Source organism: Triturus cristatus, chromosome 2_1, assembly GCF_964204655.1.
Source record: "Triturus cristatus chromosome 2_1, aTriCri1.1, whole genome shotgun sequence".
NCBI lineage: Eukaryota > Metazoa > Chordata > Amphibia > Caudata > Salamandridae > Triturus > Triturus cristatus.
Window position 1 is genome coordinate 459092527 of NC_140581.1, and position 13617 is coordinate 459106143.

Genomic DNA, 13617 nt, shown 5'->3' on the forward strand with positions numbered 1-13617 from the left:
GACGGGTTTGGGTACACAAATCCGGTCTGCACTGTTTTAGCAGTGTATCTGTACTGTTTAGCAGTATATATAGTATGTTGTGCATATAAATAAATATTATCCAGTGTCAGTATAATGTCAGTAACTAGTTTCTTATTAGTTATCATTGTTCGTAAAACTGTTAAGCGTTAAATGTTTTAAATACGTTCTATATATTGTGGTATGAATGACTGTTCATTATTGTGTTTTCTCGTATAAAGTGTGTTCTAGAAACAAGATCTAAAAATGCCGCTCTTTTCGAAACTAAGACAAATCAAAACTAGAAAAGGTGTACTCGAAGAAGCTGTTCCCATTCCACCCAGGGATACTCCAGGATACTTCATGTATCATAAGCATGGCCTAGATGCCGTATTATTTCTTGATTTATGGGTAGATTACACCAAAGAATTACCAGAGAGTCAGAGATGGCCCGCAGCGGGGACCTGGGATGCAGATTGCATCATGAGAGTAGAAGAAGAATTATGGAAAAAGAAAGCCAGACAGTCACAGAAAGATGCCATTGAATTATGGCGTAAAGAATCATATAGACGTACAGAAAAAGCACTTAGACAGGAAGATAAGAGTAAGGAGAATTCAAATAAAGTCCGAGAAAATCTATTACTTGAGGAAGGTACTCGAGTAAAATCAGAACAAGTAGATAGACAAAGAAACGCTCTTATGAATGGTATGTATCCACTTTTGGCCGAAGGGTTACCTAAGGCTACTCCGGAAATACCAAAAGACTTGCCAACTCCATTGTTTCCGATAAAAACACATCCCAAGGGGCATCCCAGAACCGCAGAAGATGTTTTCCTTTCCCGCTATTTAGATGACGCAGCTCCCGAGTATGCTAATACCGCAGCACATAGACCGCTTGCCGATGATGCTCATCGCCAAGAACATTCGTCTGTACCTCCGCAACAACACGCGTCGACACACATTCCGACAAGCACATCTGTTTCTACAGCTTTTCCTACAACGACGGTTGCTGTCTCACCCTCAACAAATCCTTTCACGTCCAGCACCCCAGACGGTGCTACAGGAGGTACGACAGACATTTTTTCTACGCCACCCAGAGGAAATAAATTTTCCCTTAGAGATTTAGCCCTCCAACGTACGCCCAAACTAGCCACTCCTGACATGCTTAAGGAACTTCTAGTAGATTGTAGATATGATCCTGTGCCCGGTAAACGGGACGAAATGCTGCTGTCATCATTACGTATCCGACGAGCTGCAATATATTTAACGAAGTTACCAGGAATGAATACACATTTAGAAAATATATATCACTTTGTCCAGTCAGGGCGAGGTCCTGAAAGTATTAGTAGAGCCATGGAGTATCAGAAAGCGGAGGTACAGGGACAACTGTTACGTTTTCTCATAAACTGTGTAATTAGAAATCAAGACCGGCCTGGGGTAAATCCGGAAGAAATGCAAACACTTGTCACCTGGGGTCGGAATATATCAGAAGGAAGACATGATAAACAGTTATGTATAGTAGCTATGTACCGAAAGATCCGCAAAGAGGTAGAACGAATACACGAAGAAAGATTAGAGGTAGACGCCGCTGATCTAAACAGAGAGGAGGAGGAGCAAGAATCAGAGCAAGTAGACACGATAGCTTATGTAAGTAAAGGAAGACCCCATAATAATACCAGAGGTTTTAACGACCCAATACGTCCAATACGTCCAGAATATAATAGACATTTCCCAAACCCTATGCTGAATACAAAATCCCCTGAACACCTATTCCAAGCCGCTGATAAATTACTCCGAGATCGAAGGGGGTATCACGTGCTCGATTCCATGGACGAACAAGAATTAGCCAGGTCAGCAGTACAATGGGCTGACAGTCCCGGCGAATACAATGATGATGTACTTGCACATACGTTTCTGAATCTAGATCCATATGAACAGCGTTTAGCTAGTATATACATGATTCAACACCTCCTTATATTATATAAAGGCCAACATTCCGATCCAGGACCCTTACCTGACATATTGACAGAACTACTCACGAACATATGGAGAGGGTCAGGTACTGATTTGATTAAGGAAATACTAGAATCCCGAAACCAATATTTAAATTTCGTATGCCCAGAACACGTCTCAGTTCCCATTATGGGAAGAAAAATGTATCACATAGATAGACAGAACCCGTTACGCGAAGTGCACCCGATCAGAGGTGCCGACGATAATTTCACACGTGTGTTTGTATACACGCCTATAACTAAACTGGAATTATTAGAAATGAAGAAAGTAGTACCCAGTCATGACAAAGATCCAGCAGGTTTCCACCGTGAGATAAAAGACATGTTACTCATGGGAGAGTATACCTACCCCGATATTATGAAAATATTAAAAGTCCTATTACCCGCAGGTGTTTATGAAAAACTCAAAGAAAAAGAATGGGAGGTAGGAGACCAAAAGATAGATTGGACAGCATTAGAAAACGAAGAAAAGGCCCGAGCTGCAGGAGCAGGGCTTGGGGATAAGACTACAGCACTAGCAGGATTACTAATACAGGTATTGCCACGTTTATTAACTACGAAAAAGGAAGACTGGGGTGCAATCTCAGCCTGTAAACAAAAACCAGATGAAGACACTAGTGATTTCTATTCCCGATTTGAAAAATGTTTTAGTATAAATAGTGGTATAAAAGCCAGTAGTGAGTCATATCCACATCTGTTTGTGACAAAATTAGTTGAAAATTCTCTGCTACAAGTCAAGAATAGAGTATTGAAATTCGAAAGTACCTGGCAAGGTAATACCCCATCACAGATGCTACAGATGTTACAATATCATCACAATAGAATTAGAGAAGAACAAGAACACGAACAAAGACGTATGAAAGATACGAAAATGAAAATGCTTGTTGCACAGTCAGTTCCAGCTGATAGTCATCAAAAGGGTGATTCCGCAGGCCCTGCGAAAGGGACATGCAACTATTGTAAACAACCAGGTCATTATATACACGATTGTCCAGTCCTGAAACATAATATAGCCACAGGTAGAACACATGAGAGACCACGTCCACCCAGACAGGATCAGAATCAACAACAGACGCCTCAGCAGGCACAACCTAGGTTAGCTCCGCAACAATTAGCTCCGCAACAGGCAGCTCCACAACAGATCGTAGCACCACCACAAGCGCAGCCTACTGCTGCAATTCAAGCAACAACACAACAAATGTATCAGTATGCACAAACAGATTATCCCGATTATCAGCGATACTCATGAGATAGCCTAGAGAGGGAAGTTGGCTTACCCCTTATTGAGGTTCCTGTAGACCAAGAGGGACCTTATGTACATAGTGAACTATTAGGGGAAGACAGAAAGTTTTTACTTGATACAGGGGCAAGCAGAACAACTATAAGACGTAGTGAAGTTCCAGGGGCACCCCTCTCAGGCTCACAGAATATTTCCCTTGGATTTTCAGGAAAACCTATAATTAATGACGTAACACAACCTCTTGCACTCACAGTAGGTCCATTAACACGTACAACAGATTTATTGCTTACTAAATCATGTCCAGAAAACTTGTTAGGTATAAAAACATTGAAAGCTCTAGGAGCCATAATATGTTGTTCTCCGGAAGGAGTACGACTATTTTTACGTGACTTTAAAGGTCACTACGTATCCAGAGACATGGATCACCGACTGCAGAATTTACCTACACATTTATGGGCACAAGGCCCCACTGATGTTGGTTGCATGAACATTACACCATATCGAGTTACACTGAAATCAGGAATAGTACTACCACGAATGCGACAATACAAGTTACCACCAGATGCTGTAGTGGCTTTACTGCAAATCATTGATGAGCTTATTGCCCAAGGAGTGGTTGTCGAAACAGACTCCAATGTATGTAATTCTCCGATAATTCCGATTCTTAAAAGAACGGATCCAAAAGCTCCACCAGTATATCGATTAGTTATTGATCTGCGCGAATTAAATAAATGTATTGTGCCACAATACCCCGTGGTTCCAGATATCTCTTCATTACTCACAGCTATTGACTCAGAAGCAACGTTCTTCACTGTAATTGATCTCAAGAATGCTTTCTTTAGTGTCCCAATTGATCCGGAAAGTCAATATTTATTCGGATTTAGTTTAAATGGACGAAGTTTTAAATTCACACGCGCACCTCAAGGATTTACAGAAAGCCCCAGCATCTATAGCCAAGCCCTGAAACGAGAACTTGACAGTATCCATATGCCAGTTAACACTGCCTTGCTTCAATATGTCGATGATCTGCTGATCACCGCTCGAAGCGAACATGAATGTGAAACAGCGTCACTTACGGTTCTAAAATTTCTGGCCGACAAGGGGCACAAGGTGTCCCCTTCTAAGCTGCAATTCTGTGTCCAGCGAGTTGTTTACCTTGGGCACTCGCTGTCCAAGGAGGGATGGCAGCTTACATCCGACCGCATCCAGTTAATCGCTAACATGCCACCACCCAAGACACAAAAGGAGGTGCGGGCTTTTATAGGCCTCACTTCATACTGTAGGCAGTGGATCCCTCAATATGCATTTCTAGCAAAACCACTCATCCAGTTGACAACACAGGAGGCAGCCACATCGACTGTCCTCCCTTGGACTCAAGAACATACACACGCCTTTGAAAGCTTAAAGAAAGCTTTATGCCAAGCACCTGTCCTAGCAACACCATGTTACAGTAAACAGTTTACACTCTTCGTTACAGAACGCGAAGGTACTGCCTTGTCAGTACTCACACAGGAACAAGCAGGATCACACAAACCATGTGCTTATTTCTCTAGTACATTAGATCCAGTAGCTCAGGCTCTTCCTGCGTGCCTGAAATCAGTGGCAGCAACAGCTTTAGCAATCAGACAAAGCGATGCCATAGTGTTAGGACATCACTTGACAGTACAAGTACCACACGCAGTAGAGGTTCTCTTGAACCGCACACAAACACAACACTTGACTATAGCGAGACTCACCGGTTACGAATTAACATTGTTTCAGCCACACATAGAAATCAGACGTTGTAATACGTTAAATCCTGCCACACTGTTACCAGTGAGCGGAACAGATCCATTGGCACATGATTGTGTCGAAGTCATTACTATCACGACGAAACCCAGACAAGACTTGACAGATATCCCTTTGACAGATCCAGACTTGACATTGTATGTAGATGGGTCATGTATGAGAACAAGTACAGGAGAGTTAGTGGCCGCTTACGCAGTCACAACAGACACTGAAGTCATTGAAACAAATTGTATTAACACTTTGTCAGCTCAAGCAGCAGAGCTCATCGCTCTGACACAAGCCTGTATTCAAGCCACAAATAAAAAAGTCAACATATACACAGATTCACGTTATGCATTCGGAGTCGTCCATGACTTCGGCGTACTGTGGCGAGAGAGAGGTTATTTAACTTCTCACGGTGCCCACATCCAGCACGGACCCCTCATTCAAGCCCTATTAGACGCAATTCATCTACCTACTGCAATATCGATTATGAAATGCAAAGCCCATACAAAAGTTACCGATATCATTTCTCAGGGTAATGACCTAGCTGACAGAACAGCTAAACAGACTGCTCAGAATCAGACTCTCACAACTGACATGACAAAGACAATAGTTCCGACACCAACACATTGCATGACAGTTAAGGATCCCGCCCTTGATGTAATTGATATACAGACACACGCTACACCAGAAGAAATAAAGAAATGGACTGAATTAGGAGGGATCCAAACAGATCAAGGATGGATGACGAAGGAAAAATCTATATGGTTTCTTCCCGACTCAATGGTCCAAGTCATCATTAACACTATACATAGTCCAGCGCACCTAGGAGAAAAAGCTATGCTAGACAGCATTCAACACATTTGGTTCAACAAACATTTACGAGCCGCAGCTAAACAAAAAGTTCGTACCTGTATGATATGTTGTCAGTTCAATCCAGGTAAAAGCATCCCCGTAGAACAGGGTGGATTTCAACCTCCTAATCATGCTTTTGAAGTCCTCCAGATGGATTATATCCAGATGGAACGATGTCGAGGATTTAAATATGTTCTCGTAGTTGTCTGTGCTCTTTCCCGTTGGACAGAAGCATACCCGGTTTCAGATTACACTGCCCCGACTACTGCCAAACAGTTAGTTCGAGAATTCTTCCCACGATACGGTTTACCACGTGTTGTCTATTCAGATAACGGCCAGCCGTTCTCATCCGAATTAATGAAACACGTTTCCCTTCTATTAGGTTATCAATGGAAATTTCACTGTGTCCGACATCCCGAGGCAGCAGGTCTCGTAGAACGCCATAATCAAACTTTGAAAATTAGATTGTCCAAAATATGTAGAGAAAAAGGAGTCGATTGGATAGTAGCCTTACCAGTTGCGCTCTTTTACATGAGAATGGTAGCACATTCTCGAACAGGGCTATCCCCGTATGAGGTGATCTTCGGTAGACCACCAAATATGTGGGGGACGCCTATACCTCGTAAAATCACTGACGTTGACTGTAATATGCTGACAGATTACCTGGCTTCCTTGATGCCTGCACTACAATCTTGTCGTTCACAGGTATCCGCAGCTTTTCCCGATAATACTGAGGTGAAGCCCCATGATGTGGTTCCTGGGGATCTGGTGCTGGTCAGGAACTTTGACCGGAAGACCCAACTGGATCCTAGGTGGAAGTCACCGAAGTTAGTTTTACTTACCACCAGGACAGCCGTGAAAATCGAGGGAAGAAAAGGATGGTTGCACTCGAGTCATATCAAGAAATTTTATGGACTACCATCCAATATAGAGACTAAACCCTGTATTTCCTCAAAGACAGACTCAAAGCTCCCCTTGGTTGAGCAATCGAACTCAGAAATCTATAAACTAAAATTGAGGTCCAGTAAGTCAGACAATTTGATTGTTTAAGTCCTCTCCAAGGTGAATCGGTTGAATTTGTCTCTGACATGTATCCTCTGGACCGGAATAGAAAAAAAAATAATCAAATGCTGCTCAAGAAGCAAGCGTATTGTAAATCATTTCGTAGTCATTGTACAGTAACATTATTAATTTTGTTTTTTCTAAGTCTTTTGATCATCATTGTCAGCATCCTATTGCACATGTATTACCCTATTCCTAAGCATGCTTATAATATAACTGCAGAACATTCTTTTAGTGAATTTCCTCCGCATGAGTTGTCCTATAGATTTGCGCTGCGCAACAACACATTCATTAGTATGTTACATCATTCCCATCAAACCAGCAATGCCACAAATTGTTGGATATGTGGCCGACTCCCTCCCTATCAGAACTATAAGGGAGTCTTGCCCCTCTTTCCCTATCCGTTCACACACAATGGCTCCTGTGGAGCATGGTTTAGTTTGATTAATATCCTAGATTCAAATTCCGTGGTTTATCAAGACAACTGGGTATGGGGCAACCTGAACTTAGTTTTGCTTAAAGTCTGCTACCCTAACAAGGAGGGACTTCCCAAAAGAACAGGAACTGATCTAGAAAATGAAGTATATGGATTAGGTAATTTTACACTTAACCTCATGATCCTGAACGTTGAATCTGAAGCTACACCAATCTTGCCCGCCATGTCCGTATTCCCAGTAAAGGGGGAATTATGTATACAAAAGAATGGCTCCATACACATGGGCCATAGTAAATGCACCACTGTAATAAAATTCAGTGATCAAGGCAAATCTACATTTAGAGCTTCTCGTCATTCCTACTTCATATGTGGCCAGACCGCATATATATGTCTACCTTTAGATTGGGATGGTACCTGTTACATAGCATTCCTTCTGCCACCTGTTTTCCTAGCTCCTCCTGATTATCACAGAAATACCCATTTAGTACACAATAGACAGCAGAGAGATCTCCCAATTGTCGATTACACTGAAACAGCATGGGAGAAATACACAGATTTCAATAAAGGTTTCTTTCCCTATATAGGTACAGTCACTAATAGTAAGCTGATACGTAGATTAACCAGAACCCTTGAAGCAGTAGTGAACGAAACTATTTCCGCCTTAGGCAATTTAACAGAAGAGCAGTCTGCTATGCGGATTGTTGTGCTTCAAAACCGTCTTGTCCTTGACGTCATCCTGGCCGATAGGGGCGGAGCTTGTAGGGTCATCGGATCAAGTTGTTGCATTTTCATACCAGAAAATTCACCGTCAGTATATAAAGCCATAACCCGCCTTCATAAGATTGTAAGCCAGATACACCAGAGTCCAGGCACCTGGACTTGGTCCGGTTGGTTCTGGGGCGTGTTGTCAGCCTGGGGATGGAGAATACTATCCTTCCTAGGTATTGGCTTTCTCATACTATTCAGTTGCTGCTTATGTCTACAATGTGGGCCAGCGATTTGTGGTCTGTGTGCCACCTCGTGTATCCCACATCCAAGTTTTCGTTCGAGATCCCGGAAGAAGAAAGAAGAACAAATGATGCTATATGAACAGATCGATGGATTGATGAAGATCGATATCTCCTAAGGGTCCGAAGGGGACAAGGAGGGAATGAGGAAATATGAATTTTGTGATCAGTTATGTCCCCTATCGTAGACCCCAACGGCTCCATGTGCATGCTATAAGTACATGTATGTTCCCTCCTGCTCCAGTTCTGAAGACGCAAATATATGTGCGTCCACCGTCAACATGTCCTCTTTCAGATCCGCCATGAACGGGTCAGATATTCCATTCCTAAGTATGAAAGGCCACCGACTTTATGTGGTTCACTTTCCACATCTCACAGATTCAGGCGAGTAGGCCCGAATTCTGTCATTGAGCCTTTTCCTGCCTTCTGCCTCTGAAAGCTCCAGTCTGAGCCTGCATCCGTGACCATGAACTTTGTCCTACTCCCTGCGCGGCTAACGGTGCCTGATCCACCATATTGCCTGCCAAAAACTGTATTTCACCTTCGAGACTATCTCCTTCGCTTCTCATCCGATGCATTCCTGTCTAGTAGTTTAGGTAAACATTCTTCCAGCTTCCGTGCAAAGGGCCAAGCCTCGCTGCCCTCATGCAAATAACTCATAGCCCCGTTACCATGGAATATTCCTACCCCCTCGCATCTAGTGTAGACACTTAGACGCTTGTACACGCACTAACAGTCAGTATAGTCAGTATAGAATAAGATTCTATCCTAAGATTCTATCCTAAGAGACCTTTCCTTTTGGATAACACAGTTCTTTAAACATAGGATATTAGATATGATTTGGAATTAGGTTGACATAACCCCAGACTTCTGTCTCCACATGTAGAGCTAAATGTCAAGTCCCCTTCACCCTCTAGTTGCACGTCAATCACACGTCATGCGGCTGCGTGCGCATCCTTGCCAAGCATTTCTGCTGACATTGCAGGATTCTTTTATGGATCCACCCATTTGTGATATCATGTTTAAGTGACGTTTATTAAATTACGCCCTTTATTAGCTACGTATGCACCTTTTATCAGCTGTTACGCCTCTTGCATTTGCTTTACTGTAATGTATTTTCTATAAAACTGCTTAACTGTCAATAATATATGTTCCTTCCTTCCTGAACTTTCGTGGTGATGGAATAGAAGGCCCACAATTCGAATTGTGTTCCTTTGTATAGGAATAAAGCCTTTTTAAACCCTCTAATACCACGGATTCTGCCTCTCATTTTACTGAGTTATTCTTAGACAGACTTTACCGCATAAAAAATAGTACCGGTAACGAAATATTTACCACAGGACCAAGGCTGTGATAGTAGTTAAGAGACGTGGGGTTGGGTCAGTAGAGACAGGGGTGTAATAAGCTTGGTCACTCAATTGTCGTCTACATTCTATTTCGTAGTCCACTGTATCCATTATTACTGTGGCTCCCCCTTTGTCTGCCTGTTTAATGGTGATGGAGATGTCGTTGGACAAGGTGGTGACTGTCTCAATTTCAGCCTTAGACATGTTGTTAAAATGTCTGGATTTGGTTATTTTTGCTAGATCTTTTAGAACAGCCTGTTCAAAAGTAATAACTTCAGGTGGGATCATGCTGGTACTAGGGGTAAAGGTGGAGGCATTGTGTAAACCACTGTCTGTCCGTGTGGGAGCCTCAGTGTTGGTAAAGAAGGCTTTCAATCTTACTTTCCGGAAGAATTGTTGAACCTCACATTGCTGTTTGAAGGGGTCAATTTTGGGATGGGTACAAACCCTAGACCCTTCTGTAAGACCCTCTGCTCCATTTCGCTGAGGTTTCTCTGGGAAAGATTGACAACTAAGTCTTCTTTTTGTTGGTCGTATGGCTCCGTGTCTCCATGGTTCTCGGAGTGTCTTCCCACTGGATCCTTGTTCCTTGTCGCTGATTGTTTTTTCTTCTTTGCCCGCGCCCTCTGCCCCAGCCTCTGCCTAAAAAAGGTTGGTTATACATCGGGGGTAAAATTGGGGGGGGCCTTGTGGTGGCATAGGGTATGGTGGTGGGCCCTGTTGGTGCACCGGATATTGCCAGAATGCCGGATGCTGGTAAGCGGCCATTTGGAAGTCGGGGTAGAACTGGCGATTTCCTCTGCGAGATGTACCATAGTTTGTTGAATCGGTACTGGAATTGCTGTTGCTAGACGATCCTCTTCTAGAGGAGTTAGACCCAGAATCTCCCGAGTTGTTAGAATTAGGAGGTATGAAGTCTTCCTTCAGATAAGGGTAGATTTTTTCTTTGTCAAAGTTGTTGACATCTTTTTGTAATTTTTTGACTTTTTGTCTCATGAGGTATTCACGATGTTCTGCCATCTCATGATTAATTTCAGTCAGCTTGGTCTTAAAGAGTGTAGATGTTGTTGCGCTCTTTAATGTGCTTTCCACCAATTGGATCCTTGTCAGGAGGGTCTCTGCTAATCTCTTTGCTGTACTGATGACTAATATAAGGAGGTCCCTGGTACATTTCCAGGAGACCTTGGACCAGTCAACTTTGAAGGTACCATCTTCCAGGAAGATTCTTGGAAAGATTTTGACTATCAAGCCATTAGGTGCAATATTTGCCCTCAGATATTCGGTCATTAGGGCACCATGCAGGGTGATCTTGACCCAATCTCTTTTCATAGATGAAAGGGATTGCCAGTCTTCTGTCTGACTCCCTGTGGCTGCTCCACCATCGGCACCTAAGATGGATGGTGCATTAAGTATTTCGTCAGCTAGCTCATCACCAAAACTGAGGCCTTGGCCTTCCATTTCTATAGGAGGTAATATTGAGTATAAGGCTGTGAACTAACAGTCAATCGAGAGTGAAACACAACGTGTGGCTCTTGGAGGGTTGCAAACCAAAGTAGTTGGCAACAAGGTTGACATCTAAAAAGGGGGATGTACACAGGTTAACCCACCATGAAAGGCCCCACGGATAAAAATCAGTGCAAACGTAAATCAACAAAGAAGGGGGGCCAAACGGGCTTTTGTTGAGGTCCAGCTAAGTGTGCCCAAAATATGTAAACTACAAGTGACAAAGCTGTTCCTAAAGGGGGTGGGAAGAGGATGTACCATGTAGGAAGGTGTCTGTTATGGATATGGGAGCCCTCACACAGCCATCGGGATATTGTGAATCACATACCCTTCAGGATGTAATGTAACATCATCGGGCTGCTCCTACGTCGAGTCGGCTGGTGCAATACCCGACGGGCTCTTGTTTAGAGAGCACTCTTGTGGAGATCTTTTATATCCAAGATAGCCGGTAGTACAAATGGAAAAGTGGGGCTTTGAGATATTGTAGATGAATGTTAAAAAGGGGGGGAGTACTATCTCAACAATTTTATTACGATGTCTCCTCACCTAATTAAAAACATGAGGTAAAGTGATAGTAACTCAGGTCTATCTTCTGGGTTGTCTACACTGCCTCGTTATGGCCGACATGTTTCTCACTATAACTGAGATATACTCAAGTGATTCATCAGGACCTAAAAATTCTATCTACAGTTCTATCCAAGAAGATTGTGTGATAGACAATAAGCGTTTAAATATACAACTGGTATTATTATCTGCGGCTCGGTCTACCTGTATGGAACATGGGAGACCAAAATCGTTATGGAACGCTCATTCACAAAACAGGACACTCCGAGAACCATGGAGACACGGAGCCATACGACCAACAAAAAGAAGACTTAGTTGTCAATCTTTCCCAGAGAAACCTCAGCGAAATGGAGCAGAGGGTCTTACAGAAGGGTCTAGGGTTTGTACCCATCCCAAAATTGACCCCTTCAAACAGCAATGTGAGGTTCAACAATTCTTCCGGAAAGTAAGATTGAAAGCCTTCTTTACCAACACTGAGGCTCCCACACGGACAGACAGTGGTTTACACAATGCCTCCACCTTTACCCCTAGTACCAGCATGATCCCACCTGAAGTTATTACTTTTGAACAGGCTGTTCTAAAAGATCTAGCAAAAATAACCAATTCCAGACATTTTAACAACATGTCTAAGGCTGAAATTGAGACAGTCACCACCTTGTCCAACGACATCTCCATCACCATTAAACAGGCAGACAAAGGGGGAGCCACAGTAATAATGGATACAGTGGACTACGAAATAGAATGTAGACGACAATTGAGTGACCAAGCTTATTACACCCCTGTCTCTACTGACCCAACCCCACGTCTCTTAACTACTATCACAGCCTTGGTCCTCTCGGCCGAGAGCCAAGGCTGGATAAGTAAAAAAGAAGCCAGTTTTTTGGTAAAAAAGAAACCACGCACCCCTTACTTTTACATCCTTCCGAAAATCCATAAAGGAACCTTCCCTGTACCCGGAAGACCCATTGTATCAGGCATCGGCTCAGTGCTTGAGCCTTTGTCACAATTTCGTGATTTTTTCCTTCAACCACTTGTACATAAGACAACATCTTACATACAAGATACTTCAGACCTACTGAGACTCTTACTTACCTTACCCCCCACAGATGAAATCACCCTACTGTTGAGTCTAGACGTGCAGGCCCTATATACAAACATACCCCAGAGAGCCACACTCGAAGTGGTGGAAAACATTCTCCAGCTCGAACCATGGCAACACAACACTCCCATAAGTTTCATTATGGACTGTGCTACTCTAGCCATGACAGAAAACTTTTTTGAATTCAAAGGACAGATCTATAAACAGACACAGGGCACTTGTATGGGTAGCACCTTTGCGCCCAGTCTGGCCTGCCTGTACATGTCCGATTTCGAGTCCCGTCACATTTTTCACCATACCAACCCCTACAATACTGACATTTACCTCTGGAAGAGGTTCATCGATGATATCTTGATACTATGGAAAGGAGACATGTCAGCTTGTCTAGAGTTTTGTAATTGGGTCAATACTTTGGATCCACATCTTAAATTCACACACACAGTGTCAGAAAGAAGTATCCCATTTCTAGACCTGAACATTAATCTCCATGAAGGTACACTCTCTACTACACTATATAAAAAACCGACGGATCGTAACAGCTTGCTACTATACTCCAGCCACCATCCGCGGAGTCTGAGAGATAACCTACCAGTGGGGCAATTCCTAAGGATAAGACGCAATTGTAGCAACTTAACTGACTACAAGACTGAAGCTGAAAAACTAACTAGGAATCTGAAAGCACGTGAATATCCAGCGAAACAGATCGCCCAAGCCAACAAAAGCGCC